Here is a 23560-nt window from a genome sequence, read left to right on the forward strand (position 1 = left end):
CAAGTGCTATGAAGAAGGGCCAACGCTCAAAAACATCTTGCCTGTTCTATATTTTTCCTTTTTTTTTCCCAACAGTATTTTATTGAACAAACGATTCCGGCACACACAGAAGGGCATGTATGGGAATTGACACCAGTTTAGACACAATGCGAAGTCCAATCATTATTACTATCAACGTTTTATATTTCGAACCGGTCTGTGCCATGTGTTTCAATAAACTCTCCATCCCTGGTGTCCACTTCCTTAACTCGGATAACCCTCTCGGGGAAGTACGGAGCTGTGGGGGGGGGGGGGGGGGTTGAAGAGAAGGAAACATAAAATATATATTTCCTTTTTAAGACCACAGTCGTATTAACAAATGACAGATTTTGCGTGCTTTTGCATTCCTGCTAACAAACGCAGCAGTATCACCCAATAATTGTGTTTTAAGTTAATTTGGGCTTTTGGCTATACTGATGAATGATGTAAGTTCATTTGGGCTTAATGCTTATCTACTCATGAATGTCGCAAGTTCGTTCCTTGCCGGTTTTAACCGAACGGTGCACTTTTGTCTTTCCGCAGAAATTACGCGACGGACGATTGACTCAAACCGTTACTTCCGTGCAGACTGACTCACCGGTGAGTGTGCACTGCTCCACACTATTCAACTCTCATCATCATCAGCCGTCGTTTGTCTACAGGCCACGTCGGTTACTGGGATTGTTTGGCAAGATATCACCGGTCCTTTCATCCTCACAAGCAGCGGCTATTGGCTAGCCATCAAACTAAGACGGTGGTCACTGCATCGCGCAATTTCAGATGCGCTTTTATGGCCGTCTGGAACACTCTTCCTTCCGATATTAGGAAGCCCCTGGAGCGATTGCATTTTAAAATCATCTCGATTAAAAACGAATTTCTTTTAAACTGCTTTTCGTGTTTAGTATGTTGTCTTCCTCCCCCCACACCTCCGATAAGCACGGTTGGCGACGTACGGTGCAAAATATGATCAACGTACATACATACACTGCGCTGGTCAGTGCGGGTCGGGGAAGAGGGCGGGCCATGCCTAGTAAAAATGTGACAGATGTTAGCTGTGGCTGGTAATTGAACTCCGGGGTTTTCCTGGTTCACAGCACAACTGAGCTAACCACTGTGCCACCACTTATTTGTCAATTCACTGAAAACAGTGTGGTGAAGTATAGTCACATAACCTTCCCCATAACCGGCACGGCATCCAGCAGTGGATTTACAAATAAGGGCTCTGCATGTATAAATACATTTGGATCGCTCAGATTCCCATGTTATTAAAAAAACGGCGTTTATCTGTTGATTGGCAGATGATGGAATCTGGATAGTTGGGTATTGTGGTAACTTTTTTTTAAAGAAATGCTGACTTGGGTAAAAGCCATCCAAAGGAAGCACGGATACACGGACATGTGCGGACAGGATTTCCTGCTATTTTCCCCCCTCTCTAGTTTTTTAATGCCCCACATTCATACTTCAGCCATGCCAGGACCTGCTCAACGTTTCTCTGTGCTCTTGTATCACTCGAATGATTATCACCGATGCACAGGATGGGACACTGCAGAGTTCATGAGTTGGCGTGAAACTTTCCGACTTATTTTCTGTATATTCTTTTTCCGACCTTTGTCTCTGTGTGTCATTTCGAATCTCACCATTGACTTAATTTTTATTCCGTTCTCCACAATGTTAACAAAACATTGATATATTTATTTCACTGAATCATGATTCTGAATGACAACAATTGATTGTATTGTGATGGGTCTGAATCATTTTAGCCTTTTTGTTTAAGTTCTAGGTTTATTTATTTAAAGTTTACGTTTGTTTCCCCCCCCCCATTTTTTTAACGTGAATTATGTATTCCCATCCAAGGAATGAGGAATAAAGTAGGCTACTCGCATGGTTATGCACTTTAATCTATATAATTTTTTTTTTCATTTTACCAGGTAGGGCTCACTGAGCAATGTAGCTCTTTTTCAGAAACAACCTGGCCACAAATGATAGCCCAACGAATGGCTTATCACATGGAAATGTATCGCAGCCAAATACTTTCAGCGCACGTTGATTCTAAATGTGGAGGGATAAAACCAGAGGACCCAGAGGAAAGCCTACGTGTCCACGCGGAGAGAGTTACTGCAAACTCCAAATATATAGCAGTTGTCCGGATGAGGGTCGAATCGACGACCTCCTGCATACCAGACGAGGGAGTCAGCATCTCGCCACCACGGCACCCTTTCTCATTTTATGCTCCGATTCCTTGGGGGATCGGCTGCAGTTGAGACGGCAGCAGAGGCGCTCGCTCCAGCGCAGAGAAACGCGGGGGAAATGGACGAGCTTGAAAAACTGGAATATTCGCCGCGAAGGTCACGATGAACCACGGAATGCTCAGAACGGGCTTCACGGAGAGGAGAAGAGCGACACCACAAGGGGCAGCACGCGAAATTAACCAAACAAGAGGCGAGAAATTAGAGACAAACCGACTGAGACTGGCGGTTAATATTGGCAGAAGCGGTCGGGGGAAGTGGAAGATGCCATAACCGTGCCGCTGACTTAATTTGAAATGAGCAGGCCATTGTGTACTGGCGTCGTGGCCCAAATTTGCCAAAATAAAAAAAAATTACCGGCAAATGCCTCGATTGGGATTTCACGTGGCAATCCTCGTCCCCCCCTGAATGGCATATTGATGCCCCCTCACACACCAGTCACCTTGTGCCCCACAGGGAAAGCTGCCACTGGGGATGCCCTTTTAAAATATTTGAGATGGGGTGTGAGTGGCTTTATCGCGTGTACAGTGATTGTAGAAGCCCCGGCGACAAGGAGGGCGGCTTTTAATAAATAACAACCTTATATTAAATTTCGATTTAAAGCTTTCGTGACTGCAGGGATTCATCTTCTTGGTTCTTTCGGTAAAGTCATGTGGAAGGGAAATAATAAAATAAAAGTTTATTATATTATTATTTTATTATATTACTTTATTATATTATATATATATATATATTTTTTTTCCCTTCTACGTGACTTTACCGAAAGAACCAAGAAGATGAACCTTATATTATTCAACTGGGTTTATCCGTATTGAGATGTTTGAGGAGCTCACAGAAACTTGAAATATTTGGATAGAAACATTCCTTATCATTGAATTTATCTGGCAGGATAAGGATGCATTGGTTGGGGCATGTGGCCTGCATGCCCATCCACTTGTCTCAAGAGCGTTGTGTGTTAGTGTGTGTGTGAATTTACTTGGTGGGAGTTGAAGCTACGGACCTGGTGACCCGAGTTCAATTCCCGCTCACGGCCAACACCAGGGATGATTATCTGAACCAGTCCTGGGCCACCCCTAGGTCGACACAGCCTCAAATGAGTACAAGCGAGACAAAGGCATTCGGGCATGGTGTTTGCCACTCATCCCTTCGTGTGCTGTGCCGGCCTTCATAGATGCTCGCTAACAGCACTTGCCTCTACAGTCTGTTGAGGCTATATGGGGGGGGGGGGGTGTCTTTGTATTTTCTTGAAGTGTACACCTGTGGGCAGATCACCGTGAGTGTGCCCGATATGGTCGTATCTCCGAAGTGAAGCAGGGTTGAGCCTGGTTAGTACTTTGATGGAAGACTTGCCTGGGAATAATCAGCCTGGTAGGACTGAGCTACGAGGTGGCCATGAGATGGCGACACAGCAAAGGATTCTTGAACACATTCGTGCGGAGCTTTGAGTTTTACCCATTCCGCGCGGGTGAGTTTCCTCTCGGTACATCCCTCTCTCTGTCCACCCAGCAGCTGTATGAAGGTCTCCCCATGCCATTTCGGTCTTGCGGGTTGTTTGACGATTTTTCGCCGCGCTGGGCACTGTGGGTTGGCGAGCGGGCAGCCTGGGATTAGTTCGGATGCGACTCGCCACCGATGTCAGATGAAATCAATTCTCCTGTTCACGATGCATGCATTGAATCGTGTGGGGGACAATCGATTACACTGGTCAACAACAAATATTTTTTTTTTTCTGGCCAGGACTTTTGCAGCTGTTTTAGACTAATTTCAGGGTGCTGATTCCAAATCTGATCTCAGATTTGCTCTATCACATCTCATTTTATGCTATTGGCATACCCCATTTTCATTGATTTTACCCGAAATTAACTCTGTCACTTATGATTGCAAGTTGTTGCGAGTCAGTGACTGCTTTAGTGCTAAAATATGGTGCTGTATTTTTAGGATAGTATGTTTATAATATAATTTTATGTAGATATCCACATTTATTTAATATTTTTCTTCTGCAGTTTTTATTGAAAATGCAATATTTGATATCTCAAAAACCTGATGCCAGATTTGGAATCAGCACCCCAAAATTACCTTAAAACCGTTGGAATACCTTATGCCAGAAAAAGTGTGTTGACCAGTGTTATAAGTGATTGCTGTACGTTTTGAGTCTTGCGTTTTAGTGATCTTTGCAGGCATCAGAGACACTGCATGCACAACAATAGGCTTTAGTGTATATTCGAATTTTTCAAGAAGAAATATAAAATGACATTTCAAACGTATGCATTCTCAATTTATGTAGTTTAACATTCCAAACAATGTGGAGAGATGCTTTGCCAGACTTACAATAAGAGAAAGTAGAGCACATGGATCAGAGAACACATTAAAATCAGAGTAAATCAGATTCATCGTTATAAAAAGTTAAGTGGGCTTCGGCAGTGCAACTTGCCAGAAGGGATGATTGCCGATGGACAAGATTAGTGACATCCAATCACACTAATCAAAGGTGCGGGAAGGAGAGGACACGCCCGACCGAACAGCTACCATGGAGATCGAGTGATGTGGTTGCTTCATGTGCCAGAGTTGGATAGCGGCTATTAGCATTGCACACTTGCAAGGTATACGTTGTGGAGAAATGTTAACTTCCTCGTCTGGTATGAAGGAGGTCGTGGGATCGACCCCGACCCTGACGCCTGTATAGTTGGAGTTTGCATGTTCTCTCCGTGGTCGCGTGGATTTTTCCCTGGGTCCCTCTGCTTCTTTCCTCCACATTTTAAAACATGCATTTAGAATATTTGGCTGCTATAAATTTCCACATGATAGGCCATTTCGTTCAGATATCGTTTATGGCCAGGTTGCTTCTTTTTTTATGGCAACGGTCTGACGAGACCTTCATCAGTAAATCAATTGGTGATGATAATCACGGTGATGAAATTTAGAAGAATATTTGTTAATGAAATAGAAATCACGGTTTATGTATTTGGCTGCGCGTAAGCACGCATCCACACGTAACGGTGCAATAAAAAAATCACTTGTGTTGCGTTTACGCAGAGTATTTTTAGATTCTGATATTTGTATTGGCCTTGGCGCAGGATGATTTGCAAGCTGTGTGCAGGTTTTTAAGGGGGGAGAGGTTGCTCGGGCTAATGGTGTTTTCATGGCCACGTCACTGCGCGCGGAATAGAGGCCGACTCTCACGCACAGATCAATAGCCCCTTCTGATCGTGCTACAGTGCAAAATAAATAATGCCTCCTTCCAATAGGAGCCCATCTCTTCACATAAAAAAAATAAATGAAAGCATTTCTTTTTTTAACGCAAACACATGAAGTCCCACGGACTTCTGGGAGTTCATCTTATCAGCAGCTTCGATTCACGACAAGTTTAACTGCTTTCAGCATTCGGTGTGTCATCAGCACGGACAGGCTTGCTTGCACCAATGCTGGTCAACTATCCAAGGTGTATATAGGCAAGGAAGCTTTATACTGGTAGGAACCTCCTGGTTACACCTGCCCACAGAGGATTATTGTGTCCGTCCGTCGTGCATCCAAAAATGGGAGGGGTGGGGCTGGGTGGAGGGTGGGGAGGGGCTGGGTGGGGAGGGAGGGGCTGGGTGGGGAGGGAAGGGCTGGGTGGGGAGGGAGGGGCTGGGTGGGGAGGGGCTGGGTGGGGAGGGTGGGGCTGGGTGGGGAGGGTGGGGAGGGGCTGGGTGGGGAGGGGCTGGGTGGGGAGGGTGAGGAGGGGCTGGGTGGAAAGGGTGGGGAGGGGCTGGTCACCCCGTGGTGCCCTTATACAACTCAATGTTTAATCTACTCACGCCGGCTTGTGCCCGCCCTCAGTCGGGCATATTTGCGGCATACACCACGCCGCCGTTGATCCTGGCCATTGACCGAGCTACCCAACGTTCCTACCAGCTCCTTCCGCAGGAATGTGTTGAATGAAATGGATCATAGTTCAACACAAAAACCGTATAATACATAATTGCGTAACAATAATTGAAAGTCGCTGTGTAGAATGTTCATAACAAAATAAACTGCCTCCAGCTGGGTTGAAGCTTGGGCTAAGGAATGCCCTGTTTAATGTCAGCGTGTGGAACATTCAAATGAACATGCCAATTGGATGGATATGCAAGAGTTGACCTAATCGGATGAAGCGTCACTTGTTCGTTTGGATGCGCAGATTCACCGCATAGCCTTTTGCATTCCGCTGGGCTATGTGCTGTTAGCGAGCACCTATTAAGGCCTGCATGGTACACGATGGGAGGTTGTTGCCAGCACCATGCCTGACCACAAATGTCTGTTCAATGCTGATTGTTTTAAATACTCCACCAGATGCCTATTTAAGCCTCAGTCTAGAGGAGGTCTAGGACCAGTTCGGATATCACTTGACGCTGAAGTTGGCTGTGGCTGGGAATTGAACTCAAGCTTTACCGGCTTCATATTAAAGTGTGCAAATCAATTTTGCCATCATTGCAACCTTAAATGAATATAAGGCCAAGGTAGAGGTCCTATGTCGTCGCTTTAACTTCGACTTGTGGCCACCTCAATGTATTGGCCCTTGGTTGATGTTTTTACCCATGACAGGTGTTCTCTCGGCCAATTTTCTCTGAAAAGAGACCATTTTCCCTCTGAGATACCCTGGCGTGTAGGGGCACGTTATCACAAAAAAGTGATTATATCATTATCACCCTTGTGTACGTAGTCTGAACTGGGGGGGGGGGGGGGGACGTTGGCATCACGGTGGGCCACACCTCCATCTTATGTTTGTGCCGTGGCGAAACTTAATTGCTTGACAACTAGGACCTCCATAGCTGAAGGGGAGGGTCCTGACCTGTAAGTTGAGCAATCTTTCACCAGCATTGATTCAAGCGAGTCCGACTTCTGCCGATGAGGCACCATGTGTCGAAACCCGTCCGGAGTTTTGCTTGCATTGAAACAGTGCTGCTTAACTTACACGCTCCCAGAAGGCCGTGCGGTTGATGGGTTGTGTAATATTTTTTTAATTAAATTTTTAATGTGGAGAGATGTATATGTGATGGAGACGAAATAATACAATGGTTCATTCATCTATAAAATAATAATAATATATCGATCGCAACAGAAGCGGTCGTCCCTTGTGTTGCGATCAAAACGTCGTGATATATTATTTTTTGTCTTATTTGATTTGATTATCTTTCTACCTACGTGACTTTACCGAAAGAACCAAAGAGGATGGATTCCAGCAGTCACGAAAGCTTCAAATCAAGATTATTCATTCATCTTTATTGATTATAAAGTCCACGTTAAAATCATGCGACAGTCGATTATTTTCAATTCTTATACGCCGTATATAATTGGTTCCGGTTATCCCCTGCAGTCTTTAGGGGCGCTGCGTTCACCATTATGCATTTTATTTACATTTTTGCATTCAATAAAACTTTTCAACGACGCAAGCAAAGGACACCAGAATGTGTGTGTGTGTGTACATGGGAATCTGCATAGCCGGTATTCGCGCACGGTCCTAGACGAAGCCCTGGTTGTGATCGCAGACAGGAAAGAGAAACAGAGGGGAGAGAAAGCAAAACGAACAGGGGTGGAAGAGAAACGGAAGAGAGAGCGACTGGCCTCAATTACACAGCGGGGTAGAAAGGGTCAAGGCGGCAACGAATCAACAAACGGGGACCTCGCCATTCGCCACAGTGTTGATTCTTGTGTTGAATCGTAACCCCCCCCCCCACCCCACCCCGAATCGCGACAATTCATTGACTCTTTGTATGGGCAGTTAGTGAATTGTCCCTATCGCTATGCCCCTGGCGGTGTACATGTCGCCTGGCAAAGGGGAACGAGTGCCCGATGCTTGCGTGGTGCCGATGTGCACACCCGTGCTTCTGAGTCGCTAACGTCGCCGCACCGCTCCGTTCCACGGTGCGGGATGGTCATGGGGTGTGGGGGGATTGGGGGGGGGGGTTGCAGGGCGAAGCATTGCAATCAAAAGGTGGTGGATCGAGCAGTGTGTGAGCCGCTTGGGGGGGTTTGAGTGCCTCCTTAATGCTCGACATGGTCGCTCTCACATCGGCGGTGGGACAGATGGGGGGGACGGAAGGGGGGGGGGCAGGGGGGGGGCGACCGTTCCGCAAGAGTTTGGAATCGGGCAGCGATGAGATCAGCGAGCAGTGAAGGGGGATGTGGCGCTTTCCGTTTGTTCCCCTGTGCATGGCCTTCATGTTTGTCATTTGGCCCGCGGTCGTAATGGCTTTGCCGGCTGTTGCTGCCGCTGAGTACTCCACTTCGTGCCTCAAAGCGGCTGTGATTTGCAATATCTTTGACATTCAAAGAGCGGGGAGCTGCCACTGTGGTGTGACCGGCTAGCACACTTAACTTGGCAATCCGAAGCTTGTCGGTTCGATTCCATGCCGGCGTCCTCCATCTCCGCGTGGCCCATCTGTGCCAGCGCCTGGCTTGGTGACGACTGGGCGGCGCTACCGCGGGGAGTCGTTGGCGCGCGTGGTGCGTGTGCTGCGCGTGGTGAGTGTGCTGCGCATGGTGCGTGTGCTGCGCGTGGTGCGTGTGCTGCGTGTGCTGCGTGCGGTGAGTGTGGTGCGTGTGGTGCGTGTGCTGCGTGTGCTGCGTGTGCTGCGTGTGGTGCGTGTGCTGCGTGTGCTGCGTGTGCTGTGTGTGCTGCGCGTGGTGAGTGTGCTGCGTGTGGTGAGTGTGCTGCGCGTGGTGCGTGTGCTGCGCGTGGTGCGTGTGCTGCGTGTGCTGCGTGTGCTGCGTGTGGTGCGTGTGCTGCGTGTGCCGCGTGTGCTGCGTGTGCTGCGCGTGGTGAGTGTGCTGCGCGTGGTGAGTGTGCTGCGTGTGGTGAGTGTGCTGCGCGTGGTGCGTGTGCTGCGTGTGCTGCGTGTGCTGCGCGTGGTGAGTGTGCTGCGCGTGGTGCGTGTGGTGAGTGTGGTGAGTGTGCTGCGCGTGGTGCGTGTGCTGCGTGTGCTGCGCGTGGTGCGTGTGCTGCGTGTGGTGAGTGTGCTGCGTGTGGTGCGTGTGCTGCGTGTGGTGCGTGTGCTGCGCGTGGTGAGTGTGCTGCGCGTGGTGCGTGTGCTGCGCGTGGTGAGTGTGCTGCGCGTGGTGAGTGTGCTGCGCATGGTGAGTGTGCTGCGTGTGGTGAGTGTGCTGCGCGTGGTGCGTGTGCTGCGTGTGCTGCGTGTGCTGCGCGTGGTGCGTGTGCTGCGCGTGGTGAGTGTGCTGCGTGTGGTGCGCGTGCTGCGCGTGGTGCGTGTGCTGCGTGTGGTGCGTGTGCTGCGTGTGGTGCGTGTGGTGCGTGTGCTGCGTGTGCTGCGCGTGGTGCGTGTGGTGCGTGTGCTGCGCATGGTGCGTGTGCTGCGCGTGGTGCGTGTGCTGCGTGTGCTGCGTGTGGTGCGTGTGCTGCGCGTGGTGAGTGTGCTGGGCGTGGTGCGTGTGGTGAGTGTGCTGTGTGTGGTGAGTGTGCTGCGTGTGGTGCGTGTGCTGCGTGTGGTGAGTGTGCTGCGTGTGGTGAGTGTGCTGCGCGTGGTGCGTGTGCTGCGCGTGGTGCGTGTGCTGCGCGTGGTGAGTGTGCTGCGAGTGCTGCGCGTGGTGCGTGTGCTGCGCGTGGTGAGTGTGCTGCGTGTGCTGCGCGTGGTGCGTGTGCTGCGCGTGGTGAGTGTGCTGCGTGTGGTGAGTGTGCTGCGCGTGGTGCGTGTGCTGCGTGTGGTGCGTGTGCTGCGTGTGGTGCGCGTGGTGCGCGTGCTGCGTGTGGTGCGTGTGCTGCGTGTGCTGCGTGTGGTGTGTGTGCTGCGTGTGGTGCGTGTGCTGCGTGTGCTGTGTGTGCTGCGCGTGGTGTGTGTGCTGCGTGCGGTGCGTGTGCTGCGCGTGGTGCGCGTGGTGCGTGTGCTGCGTGTGCTGCGCGTGGTGCGTGTGCTGCGTGTGGTGCGTGTGCTGCGCGTGGTGCGCGTGCTGCGTGTGCTGCGCGTGGTGCGTGTGGTGCGTGTGTGGTGCGTGTGCTGCGCGTGGTGCGTGTGCTGCGCGTGGTGCGTGTGCTGCGTGTGGTGCGTGTGCTGCGCGTGGTGCGTGTGCTGCGCGTGGTGAGTGTGCTGCGCGTGGTGCGTGTGGTGCGTGTGCTGCGCATGGTGCGTGTGGTGAGTGTGCTGCGTGTGGTGAGTGTGCTGCGTGTGCTGCGCATGGTGAGTGTGCTGCGCGTGGTGCGTGTGCTGCGCGTGGTGAGTGCTGCGCATGGTGCGTGTGCTGCGTGTGGTGAGTGTGGTGCGTGTGCTGCGCGTGGTGAGTGCTGCGCGTGGTGCGTGTGCTGCGCATGGTGCATGTGCTGCGTGTGGTGAGTGTGCTGCGCGTGGTGCGTGTGCTGCGCATGGTGAGTGTGCTGCGCGTGGTGAGTGTGCTGCGCGTGGTGAGTGTGCTGCGCGTGGTGAGTGTGCTGCGCATGGTGAGTGTGCTGCGCGTGGTGAGTGTGCTGCGCGTGGTGAGTGTGCTGCGTGTGGTGCGTGTGCTGCGCGTGGTGAGTGTGCTGCGCGTGGTGAGTGTGCTGCGCGTGGTGAGTGTGCTGCGCGTGGTGCGTGTGCTGCGCATGGTGCGTGTGCTGCGCGTGGTGAGTGTGCTGCGCATGGTGAGTGTGCTGCGCGTGGTGAGTGTGCTGCGCGTGGTGAGTGTGCTGCGCGTGGTGAGTGTGCTGCGCGTGGTGAGTGTGCTGCGCGTGGTGAGTGTGCTGCGCGTGGTGAGTGTGCTGCGCGTGGTGAGTGTGCTGCGCGTGGTGAGTGTGCTGCGCGTGGTGAGTGTGCTGCGCGTGGTGAGTGTGCTGCGCGTGGTGAGTGTGCTGCGCGTGGTGAGTGTGCTGCGCGTGGTGCGTGTGCTGCGCGTGGTGAGTGTGCTGCGCGTGGTGCGTGTGCTGCGCGTGGTGAGTGTGCTGCGCGTGGTGAGTGTGCTGCGTGTGGTGCGTGTGCTGCGCTGTGGTGAGTGTGCTGCGCGTGGTGAGTGTGCTGCGCGTGGTGCGTGTGCTGCGCGTGGTGCGTGTGCTGCGCGTGGTGAGTGTGCTGCGCGTGGTGCGTGTGCTGCGCGTGGTGCGTGTGCTGCGCGTGGTGAGTGTGCTGCGCGTGGTGCGTGTGCTGCGCGTGGTGCGTGTGCTGCGCGTGGTGCGTGTGCTGCGCGTGGTGCGTGTGCTGCGCGTGGTGAGTGTGCTGCGCGTGGTGCGTGTGCTGCGCGTGGTGCGTGTGCTGCGCGTGGTGCGTGTGCTGCGCGTGGTGCGTGTGCTGCGCGTGGTGAGTGTGCTGCGCGTGGTGAGTGTGCTGCGCGTGGTGAGTGTGCTGCGCGTGGTGCGTGTGCTGCGCGTGGTGCGTGTGCTGCGCGTGGTGCGTGTGCTGCGCGTGGTGAGTGTGCTGCGCGTGGTGCGTGTGCTGCGCGTGGTGCGTGTGCTGCGCGTGGTGAGTGTGCTGCGCGTGGTGAGTGTGCTGCGCATGGTGAGTGTGCTGCGCGTGGTGCGTGTGCTGCGCGTGGTGAGTGTGCTGCGCGTGGTGCGTGTGCTGCGCGTGGTGCGTGTGCTGCGCGTGGTGAGTGTGCTGCGCGTGGTGCGTGTGCTGCGCGTGGTGCGTGTGCTGCGCGTGGTGAGTGTGCTGCGCGTGGTGCGTGTGCTGCGCGTGGTGCGTGTGCTGCGCGTGGTGAGTGTGCTGCGTGTGGTGCGTGTGCGACCTGCGGTGTGTCCCCCTGGCAAATGAGCAGATGCATCGAGTCAACTCGCTCTCTTGGGGCCAGGCGCGACGGTGGAGCCGGCGAATGTGGTGCTGCGTAGGAGGCCTGCGTCATGCTTCAGCCTCGCATTAATTAGAATGCTTCTTTAGTGCCGTATCCCCTGCCCCCCCCCCTTAATGTGCTGGGGTACAGCATATGGTGGGAGTATGTGTGAGTGTTTGTGCATTCCTCCTCGTGCGTCTCTGCGCGCTTTAGCGTGCACAGGGTTTATTGAGTGTACATCTGCGCACGTATGCGTGTAAATGTGGGAGTGTACGTGCTTAGTGTGGGGAGCGGTAGTGTAGCGCTTAGTGCACTGCCGCTGTGAGCCCGGTGACCCAGGTTCGAAATCCGCTCACGGCCAATGTCGGTGACGAATATCTGAACTGGTCCTGGGCCATGCAGTCGGTAGAATGAACCTCACATGAGTACTCCGTGCGGTGTGTAGACATCGGCACCGGGTGTGATGCTGGCCACCCACCGCCCCCCCCCCCCCACCCCCTTCATGCACCGTGCCGGCCTTCATAGGTGCTCTTTTACATCACCTATTCACGAGGCTCAATATCTCACCCCGACTGCTTGTGAGGCATGTCCTTAGTGTGTGTCCGCATGTTCAACGTACATTTGCGTGAATGCGTGCTGTGTGCGTGTGAGTGAGCGAGCGAGGGTGCGTGCTTGCCCGCGTTCGTATCCGCACGCGCATGCAGCAGCGCAGTCATGTGCATCTGCATGTTAATGTGCCGGCCGGGACAAAGGAATAAAATCCTGGGTTGCAGACACGCCGGTGAGCTTCTTTCGTGCAATAACCCTTTAAAAATAACAAAACAGTCTACATTTATGCGGTGAAAAAAAAGCAAGCAATTTACGTGAACAAAAACGTGTGTTTTAAAAGACAAAGAGACGCTGTCGCTTTGCTCAACGTGAAAAAAAGCGTCGTTTTGCGATGGCTTTTATTCAAGAGTCCGTGGATTTTTTCTTTGGCAGCGGCAGGGCCGGGGCGAAGGGATGCAGGGGTTGTGTGAGTGTAGGAGGGGGGGGGGGGGTAAGTGGCGCTAATCTAATCCCTGCTTCCCCCTACGGGAGAAAGGAACACCAGCCTCCCCACAACAGATGTTTCTCAGTGAGCTGAGCGGACTCGGAGAGAAGAGTCTCACAAGACCCCAAGGATTGTTCACGTTGTATTGTGCTCGGCTCACTTTCTTTGTTCCCCGCTCTGCGTTATTAAAATCCGAAAATCTTCGGCTGCCGCGAAAAGCCATTGCGCAACAGTCGCCGTTCCTTTGAGGATGTTTCTGACGATTCTAGATTTGAAGCTTTCCGTGACTGCAAGGATTCATACTCTTTGGTTTTTTCGGTAAAGTCACGTAGGTAAAACAATAAAATAAAATAAATGAAGACAACTAAATTAAATCACGACGTTTCGGAGGCAACACAAGCCTCATCAGGTGTAAAAAGGCACAGCAAAATAACTGGATTTAATTTAGTTGTTTTATTTTATTGTTTTACCTTCGTGACTTTACCGAAAAAAAAAACAAAAATTGTTTCTGACGGTCCGATATGCTTAATACGTAGGTGTGATAAGGTTGAACTTCTAAACGTTCCATCCGCACTATTTACTCGCCTGTGCAGTACATCGAACTCTGCTTTAATCTTTCGGGTTGCCTTACTCCTATATATTCCGCAGCCACTTTTTTCAGGAGTCATCGTTTGGAATGGAATTTGTTTTAGCTAATAAAATGCTACGTACTAGTCCATACAAAGCTGTGCCACGTCTCAAGACTGCACAGCAACGGTGGGCTTCCCTGCGTTCGCAGTGGAGCACGAGCACAAATAATGAGATGGACGCGACGCATTCTTCAAATAACTCCGCGGCCTTAAAATGAGAAATATATACGAACAAGGCGCCAGTTAGGGCAATGGTGCTATATGAAGGACCGGTGCGCAGAATGTGGGCTGTTATAATATATATTTATTTTAAGGAAATGTTATTGATGAATGTGGTTTTTTTTTCTTCTTTCTTTTTCTCGAGAGGCGGTCGGTCACGGGCAGAGGAGGAAGGTCATGTTGAGCCTCGACTTGAACAGGTGCATTGAGCCAACAGCATGGATGTCTGACTAGTGGGAGCAGGGGTTGAAGGTCAACAATACAATATATATTTTTACTTACGATTCGGGGCACACGGTGATGAATTTAGTAATAGGTTGTTACCCTTTTAACTGGTACAAAAACTGACACCTTTATACAAGGCATCATGTTTGCAATAACCACAACACAAGCAGTCAAAATGCAAACAAAAAGAAACAACTCTGATGATGATAATGATATGCACTGTCCTTGAAGTTGATTGGTCCACACCCGAGACAGCTTTTCTTAGAGCCTAGTCTCCATTGGTGTTGGACCAGATGACGCCAAAAGGCGTATGGTGATGAATTTGTCCGTATCATTGGCCTTGCTTTGCATACAGTGCGCTCAATTGGCCTCATTTTCGCACCTCCGATTCCGCCTGGTTGTGTGTGCGGTGAGATAAAAGTTCTACATACACGCACAATGAACCCATGAGCTTAAACTACTTAACAGTCGATCAATGGCTAGAGCGCTCTGCCGTTGTGCTACGAGGCGGCTCGCCAGTTATTGAACGGTGTGCGAGGTCGTGTTGTCACGCACCCACTGAGCCAATGAGGGCTACGCGTTTGTGTCCACGAACCGCGAGTTCGCAGCTTCCGATTGGCTGGATTTTGACACACCCACCTAACCTCAGCGAGGCGCTCTGATGCTAACAGGTCGTTCAATAGATAAGCACTCTGCCCATCGAACACAATCCCGGTGTACATTAATGCACGCAAAAGTTTAGAAGTAAGACGAAACGATTATGTTTTCCAAAAACGTTAAACCCTTTTGCATGAGTATTACGGTGTGTGATATATTTTCACTGAAGCAATTTTGATAATATATTTGGTCACATGATCAATTCTGACCAAACTGGAGTGGAAATGAACACGCATAAGGACGGAGTGCCGAGCAATTCCCGCGGGCATCGTTATCGGTCGGGGTCGGTCTCGCCATCGGTCGGGGTCGATCTCGCCATCGGTTAGCCAAATATATTTTTTGGGAAATTCTTCAATGGACGATGCAGATGTTAAAATCTCCTATTCGCGAATTGTGAGATTCCGAACATGGTAATTTCTTGCCACCTCGTAGACATTCGTTTGTTCGCCAGGGGAACCTGATTCGTTTGAATGGATAAGGGAATCTCCATTGCAATGAATGGGGGGCGTCTCTGGGTGATCTAAATGCAGCGATCGCCTTTTTACAGAAATGGGATTCTTCAGCAGCCTAAGATGTACCCATAGAAGCCCTATTCATTTCTATGCAGACTCTCGGATCTCCATTGAAATTCATGGGTTTTCTAGTGATGGCTCCACACATCGCCACCACATGGTAACGCTTTGGCAATTCCCCATAGGACATGCCAGAGATTGCTCGAAATGACCTAATTCCAATATTCACATCATGATTCTGGGCTGAGAATCATGGGAATCGCCAAATAACAACAATTATGCATGTAAACCCACACACACACACCACTTAAACCCACACACAACACATAAGCACATACAGACGCAGCACATGAACCTACAAAAACTACAGCCAATGCAATTTGTCACTGCTCTTCTATGCTGCCCATAGGCGACCCTAACCCATGCAACTGCCCCTTCTGTCCTTCACGCGACGTATGTGTATTTGAAACTTGGCAGAGTACAGAACACTGTTTGGGAAAATAATCCAACATTTGGTACGTGCAGTCCCTTAACGGTGATTGTCTAGCTGGTCCTTGAAAAGAAGACGAAAACGAATGAATGAACATTGTTTAAAAAAGAACAACAACGATGAAAAGCACTTAAGTGTTTTCTGTGCGATTAAAAAGTTAAAGTTGATTGCAAAACCCACTCACGTGATGCTCCATTAACCCCATGCTACGAGTTTTGATCTCGAAGCAGTAAATGAAACAAGTGTTGACATCCGTTGATAATAAAAGTCCGGTTTCTCCCCGCCGAGTCTCGCTAAAGTCAGACACCGACGGTTCCAAGTCACTGCTCATCGTTGCCCCGTGACGTAGGTCAGAGTTTATATTTGTGCCAGGGTAGAAGCTGCTGTTCCTGTTTTCTCGCGCTCAGCTGTGTGCCACAGACAAGTGTGGTCCGCTGAGACCTGAAGCGCTATGTATTGTGGCTGTGGCACCCCGCCTGTCTCCTGGATCCAGGGGGTGAGGTGGCCGTCCTGAAAGAGTTTTGACCCCAGGTTCAGCCCCCACGGTGGTCATTTTGGAGGTCGGGGTGACTCTTTCACGTGAGGCTCCATCCCTGAAGTTTTGAATATCGGGGCCAAGAGGATCCGGGGTACAGGCGGGTGTGCCACAGTGGCTTTAAAAGCATTATGTTTGGAGTTTGGATGTTCTCCCCGTGGCCACGTGGATTCTTACTCCGGGTCCTCTGGGTTTTCCCTCCACATTTAGAAGCATGCGTTTAGGCCGTTTAGTTTATTTTGCGGCTATAAATGTCCAAATGATGAGCCATGTTGTTGAGCTATCATTTATGTCCGTGTTGCTTTTGAAAAATAATTTAATTCCTCAGCGGGCTGTGCGTGGTAGGATGGGGATGGTTTAGTTTTGTATTTGTACGTGCTTGGGTGATTTGTTTACCTTTTTTGTACTTGGCACTACCATCGTGTTTTTGTACTGTTTGTTGTTGTAATGTTCTTACCCGCCCCTCCTGGAGATCTGTGAAAAAGAGCTTTGTAGCTCATCGGATTCCTCCAGGATAAATATTTTTATTTCAATTCGAACGGTTGGCTACGCACGCTGCGAAAGAAGTTCAACATTCATACATGCATAACACCTGGGTTTGCTCGACGACAGCCGGTAACCATTTTCAGAATTGGTTATCCCGGTTCAGAAAATCTGGGAGCCGGTCACCGATTCCGGTGGAATGTTATAAATGAATGTAGTAATGGGCACGTGCCAGCGTACAAAACTGCACGGCGGCCTAAATTCAGTTGCTGTTGATTCTCAGTTCAAAGGTGAAGGTGCAATCCTGCGGTTGTTTGCCTGCACGCGTCACTGCTAGGTTGCTGATGGGGAAGGGCCTCCACCAGAGGGAGCCCCCCCAAGAGGGTATTTGGTCTACTCTTCCATGCTGGTGCCCAGAATGCAATTTTCACAGGTGGCGAACGTGTCGCTTTTGCAGGGCTTGTGGGAAAGTAACTCCCCCCCCCCCACCGCTTGTATAGATAGAGGAGGTTACTGGAACGGATCTCAAAAAATTGTTCTGTGACATCTCATTCCACGGGACGTTTTCTATCACGGGTTGACGTACTGCTGTGCGAGCACTCTGCTAAGATTCTTGGATTCATAACGTCACTACAATTGGAATAAATTCGGGGCAAAAGAGAGGAAATCTCCCATTGAACCTCGCTGGGAATCGCACTCGGGATGATGAGGTTCGTCAGGCAGTGTGGGGAGGTTTGGCATTGATACGAGAACCAAAATCTTCACGCTCTCTCGGGCGATTTAGCCCAACCGGGGTCCTTAGCGTAGAATATACGATTGCCAATCCAACGGAGACCAAAGTGGTTATAATTTCTCAGTATTGCCCTTACCAAACCTTCCTAATGCCGTGGCGAAATCGTCATTGCTAATGTCACGTCCATCCATTATCATCTATTTGCCAAGCACGTGCTAATTATCTTCTTTTTCTTACGGTTGTTGTTCCCACATTGCTACGTGCTTGGTAACCCGCGTCTCTCTCCTTCACTTGTGACTGTGAAAGGGCTCATCCCTTGCTGTCACCCGAGCCACTGTTTATATTATTCATATTATTCCTCCAATCCCATCTTTGGGTCCTTCCTAGTCCATTCCTACCTCTATGCTCTGTGTTACGAGCTCTGTTGTAGGTATTCGTGTATCCTTTATTGGCCTGGAGATTAAATAAACACACATAAATGAAACAACATGATCTCTTTTGTCAGGGTGACCTTGGTACGATGTTTCTTTTGTCACTTGGCACCAAATGTCTATGCCGTCTCGGTGTGCTTATTATGGCTTGATACATGGAATTAATTGGTGCTCCACTGCAGAAACAATGATGCCAAAAAATAACGCAAACACGTGTTTTATAAAGCAATAAGCACCGCTGTCCATGCATTGCGTCTTTCTTTTCGGGGCTTGCGGTCGGCGGAATCCGTGTGCGGGATTGGGATTTCCCAAGCAGCCTGAGCTTGAATGGGACCAACTGAAGGTTGGCACCGGATTTGTTTTAATTCTCTCGCGCTTTGCAAAGCGTCACGCAAATCACCGCGGTGGCAGCTTCATTAAAACGACAAAACGTCGGCGGCAGTGGCCCCCAGACCCAGGAGGAGGATTAGGAGGCAGTGGTGGACGCATTTTCACACGTTTTAATCTGTTGCAACAGCATCGTGGCCGTGGGTGCAAAAAAAATAACAAACCCAGCCGGCCGTAAAAATTTAGACAACTGTAGCTGCCCCCTGGCTTTTGCAGGCCCATCGCATTTATAAACACAGGAACACGGCCAAAAAATGCAAAAATACAATTTTATCGTGACGGCACCTACCAACCGTGAATTTTTGTCGTTTCACAGTTTTGCGGTGGCTTGGTCCGGTACCCATGAGCGTTGGGGGATTGCACCCCATGATGCCCCCCCCCCGGGATTTTGTGTAATGTAGTGATCGCGTGGTTCGGGAGTGGTTTCGTCACCCGATTGTGGTCTTCGGACTACTTTCCGTTGCGGGCGAATTGCCGTTGTTGTGTGCGTGACGAGAAAATATTAAATTGGGTCATGAGATTATGCGATGCCTTGCGTGCGTGGAACGAAAATTGCATCCTGCATCCGAAGTATCTCAGCTGTCGCCTCCTATCCATTTTAATTCCATATATTGAGTCACTTATTGGAAGTTTTGCATGTAAATGTTTTGGAAATTTGTAATGCAGGCAGCTATAGCAACAGTCCCATGTGTATTAATTTGTTTAGCCAGTGTTGTGGGTGGCCGGGTGTCTGGGGAAGTGGTTATTATATTCGAGTATTAGAGCGTTGGACATTGTGCAATACGTTTGTGTAAAATGCTATAGCCGAGGGGGTTTTTGTGCTTGCTTTTGCATGTACGGTCTATACTGTATGCGTGTTGTCTTTGTATATAATGTTGTTTTTTTATGCACTGCGGTGTGTTTTATATTTATAGTTGTGATTGTTACCATTTAGTGCATCAAACCTGGCTACCCGAGTTCGAACCCCAGTTCCGGCTGATGTTCGTGGTGAGTGATATCTGAACCGGTTCTGGCCCCCCCTCACCCCCCGCCCCCGCCCGTCAACCCCCCACTCCCCTGCCTCCGCAACGACCCGCTTCAGTCGGTTGACCGCTCTGGTAAAGTATGATCAGATAACAACCGGACGACGCGTGCATTGGCGTGCGGGGAGGCTCTTATCCAACAGCGGATTGACAGAAGGACTGCCCGTAGGCAGGACACGTGCTGCACACGGTGGGGATTAGGCCGGTGTGCAAGTCCGGGGTGAAACCCAGCGTTGGCGCGGGTCAGTCAGGTCTTGACATTAAGCTAATCGGAAAATTAGTGCCCGTCAGCTGTGAAGCCATGACTCCTGTGGGTGGATATGTTGGTCACCTGTGTTGGGAGGAAGTGAGAATTGAGTTGGAGGCTAGTAGAGGACTTTCCGTAGTCGTGTGCTTAATGACCTTTGAGCAAATCAACCAGAATTGCTCGCCACTGTAAATTTGTTTCAACCAGGTAAGGCCCACTGAGCTATATAGCTCTTGTTCAGAAGCGACCTGGCCACAATTGATAGCTCAACGAAGTGTCTTATCACGTGGAAATTTATAGCAGCCAAATTCTTTAAACGCGTGTTTATAGATGTGGAGGGAAAAAGCGGAAGACCCGAAGATAAATCCATGCGACCACGGCGAGAACATGCAAACTAACGTCAACCGTGGCCTGGAATAGAACTCTGATTTTGCCGGGCGCACGGCTGCACTCCACGTGGATGCAGCGTTGTCTTAATTTGCTGTGGCTGTTGTGCCACTGCAATGTCTGTGCAGCGTGCACCCATGTGGAACTCAATAGCCAGAGTAGAAATACAGTAAACACAAAGTCTTAATGCCTGCCAGGATCTTACTTTGGGATGTCAGCTTGGATTTGGCATGGGCAGCTTTTGATTTTTTACTCAAAGTTTGATGTCAAGGATTTGATTTTATGTCTTAGTCTGTAAAAGCTCCGATTTTCTCTCTCTCTCTCTAGCCTCCAGCCATTTCAATTGTGAGTGGAGAGGCAGAGGACATTCAAATGTTCGACTCTCCGTAAACGATGAGAAAACCCATCCATCGCAACAGGAAACTGTGCCGGCTGGAAACAAATAGATTCGACAACACGCAAAGGAGCTTGCTTACAAAACAGCAGAGAGGCACGACTCTCGTCCACGTGCCTCGTGTGCTTGTCATGTGACCACCGCAAAGCATGTGCAGCGCTGTCAGCCTTGTCTTGACCACCCAGCTCCAAGTAGCTGAATGTGTGGCCGTGTCATTCTTTAGGCCACTAACTCTAGAAGAGTTGAAAATGTGGCCATGCCAACAGGCGAGACGGAACTTCTGTATTTATTTTCTTAAAAAATACAGTTGTCCTCGAGTATCCTATGTATGTATGTCGAACGTCTTTCGCACCGTACGTAGCCAATCGCGCTAATCGGAGGTGCGGGGGAAGGACAACAAACTAAAGACAAAAAGCAGTGTTCCATACGGTCGCAGAAGCGCATTTGAAAGCGCACGATTCAGTTACCGTTTTTGTCTCAATGTTGTTTTCGTTGTCATGCCACACTAGCTTTTTCCGTGCAGAGTGTTCGCTCACCTCGGAGTTAGTCGTTTGTCTGTGAATTATAGTGCACGATAAAAATGACATGTTGTTATTTCTGCATCTGTACCAAGTCTGTCTTCTGCTGCATTACTGCCACAGGATACATTCGGTGGAAGAGAAGAGCTGCAATTTTAGCACATTAAATATGTAGTGTAAGAACTGCCCTACCATTTATGAGGGCTCATGCCAGCAACAGCCATCGGCCATTTACTAATTAAAGGGAAGTGTTTAATCACTAGTAGCATAATAATGCATTGATTTATTGATTAGAATCACAATTTTGTCCCCCCGCTCACGATACATGCAAATTGTATGCTAATGCTCATTTAGGCAAATGGAACCTAGATGACGGATGATTACAAATGAGATGTACGATACAAATCGATGTGAACAAAAAAAAAACGGGCGTCATAAATATACTAGGACAGTCTAGACTGCATCCACGGGAAATACAACTTCAACGAGAGACATCGTGAACTGAGACCCGCATTACCGACGAGACGGACAAATTCAAAAGCAAGAGACAATATAAACGCGACAAAACGAACGCTACAGACAAACCATTTAAGGTGTGATCATCATTGGGGAGTGGGCCACGTGATGGTCAAGGGAAGGGCACTTTAACTAGTGTTTTGATTTAACAGGAGTAAGATATTTTTTGTCAGATTAGCAGCCCACATACAACTACAGCCAACTGCTTTTCCATCGTCTCTAAATGTCTGCTTTGTAGTTGACGGTGTAACCTTTTACAGTACCGTAGCGAGTTAACCAAAGGGTAATAAAACCGTTGACCCCGTCTGTGCAGCCAGGTTCGGTGGCAGACGCTCCGCGAATTCGTCCTCTGCGACCACATCAGGCCGTGGATTCTACGGTGCGGTCGTGCCCCTTTTTGAGATAAGGGACATCATATCGTCATCGTCATCATCATCATTGGCCAGGCTGTGCTCAGGGTTGGGCGAGAGATAGTGGAAGAGTACAAAGGACGGCACCGACGGAAGGCCGTGTAAACGTTATGGCCGGCAGCGGCGCTTCTGGTGGTGACGTCGCAGACGTTGAATTCGTTCTACACGGAGGCGTGGTGCCTCCTTGAAGTTCGGGCCGTGCGGGCAGAGACGTGCGTTTGCTTGTGAAGTGCGGCCTCTGTGAAACTACGGAGTTCGTTATGCATCAAACGTGCACCGTGTGTACGAACAGCCCTCAGCCGTTTTGCTTTGTGCAAAACCACTAGTCCCTGAATAACTAAATTGTGCTTATCGTGACTTAAAGCTTTCGTGACTGCAAGGAATTCATATTCTTTGGGTATTTCAGTAAAGTCACGTAGATAGGTTCAAAGAAAATAAGAAAGTAACAAAAAACTACATAGTTTCGATGGCAACACAAGCGGTCGTCATCATGTGTTGCGATCGAAACGTCGTAGTTTTTTGTTATTTTCTTTGAACCTATCTACGTGACTTTACCCAAAGACCCAAAGAATGTGCTTATCGTGTCTACAGCCATCGTCAATAACCACAATGCAGTTCTTCCAGAAACTGGTGTTTTTGCATCATATTTTAGGCCTGAGAGCTGTATTTACACGCACGAGTGCACTTTTTTTTCCGTGTTGTTGATAACCGTTCATTTTCCAGCCTGGACTAATGTTTCTGTTTTTATGGGTTTTCTTATCATTTACAATGTTCTATTTAAACGTATGTTGAACTCCGTTCGCACCTTACGTAGCTAACCGTGCTAATCGGAGGTGCGGGGGAAGCACAGTAAACTAAAGACAACAAGCAGTTCTTAAGATACGAGTCTTCAATTTAGATTTAAAAGTGCATAGCTCCAGTGGCTTCCTAATATCGGAAGGAAGAGCGTTCCAGACGGCCACAGAAGCGCTTCTGAAAGCGCGCGATGCAGTGACCGTCTTTGTTCGATGGTTAGTCAAAAGCCGCTGCTGCTGTGCGGAAGAAGCTATGTGCACAGGAAGTGAAATGTGACCTAAAATTGAAAAGGAGTCTTGCTTAAATGCCACAGATGGGGTTAGGGATGGAGTTAGGGTCAGGTTGCCCTGTGTGCGATTAACATTATGGGTTAGCGCTCGTGTGTGATTGGGCTAATGTGCTCTGCCCCCAAGTGGCGTGCCCCTCCCATATGTTTCCCATATATAGTTCTGATTGTCAACGCAGGCCACGTTAATGTTATTTTTTTTGGTCCCTTGGAAGGGACAAAACGGCCGCTTGAATAGTTTGGGAGAAGCCTGGAGAAAGTTTATGCTGCGGTAGTTTTCGCACTCGCGGGGTCACGTTGCTTTGCAATATTTCCAAGTGGATTCTTCGTTTCGTGACACCGATAGCACAGTCGGTATAACATTGGGGAATTAAATGCAGTAAGTAACACTGCGAAGCAAGATTACAAGCTGAAAAATAACTGAGTGCCTGTGTTGTTGTCCAAGTTTTTAATACATTTTGCTCAATTAAATATCTAATTTAGCAGGCCCTGCCTTGCGTGCAATTCAGAGTGCGACTCCATTTTAACAGTAACAATGAATAATGTGCAGGTAAATTTCGATTTAAAGCTTTCGTGACTGCAGGGATTCATCTTCTTGGTTCTTTTCGGTAAGTCACGTAGAAGGGGAAATAAATAAATAAATTTACTTTATTATTTCCCTTCTACGTGACTTTACCGAAAG

At 49.5% G+C, this 23560-nt stretch overlaps 1 protein-coding gene across 1 annotated transcript in view; it reads left to right on the forward strand.

Annotated features, from left to right (window-relative positions):
• LOC133356220 (disheveled-associated activator of morphogenesis 2-like) overlaps positions 1-23560 on the forward strand; it is a 127174-nt gene that overhangs the window by 20541 nt on the left and 83073 nt on the right. The window contains 1 exon segment of the mRNA XM_061573596.1: positions 562-618. The gene's annotated coding sequence lies outside the window, so the exon portion shown is untranslated.

This window comes from Lethenteron reissneri, chromosome 53, assembly GCF_015708825.2.
Source record: "Lethenteron reissneri isolate LAM-NWPU_2019-01 chromosome 53, ASM1570882v1, whole genome shotgun sequence".
NCBI lineage: Eukaryota > Metazoa > Chordata > Hyperoartia > Petromyzontiformes > Petromyzontidae > Lethenteron > Lethenteron reissneri.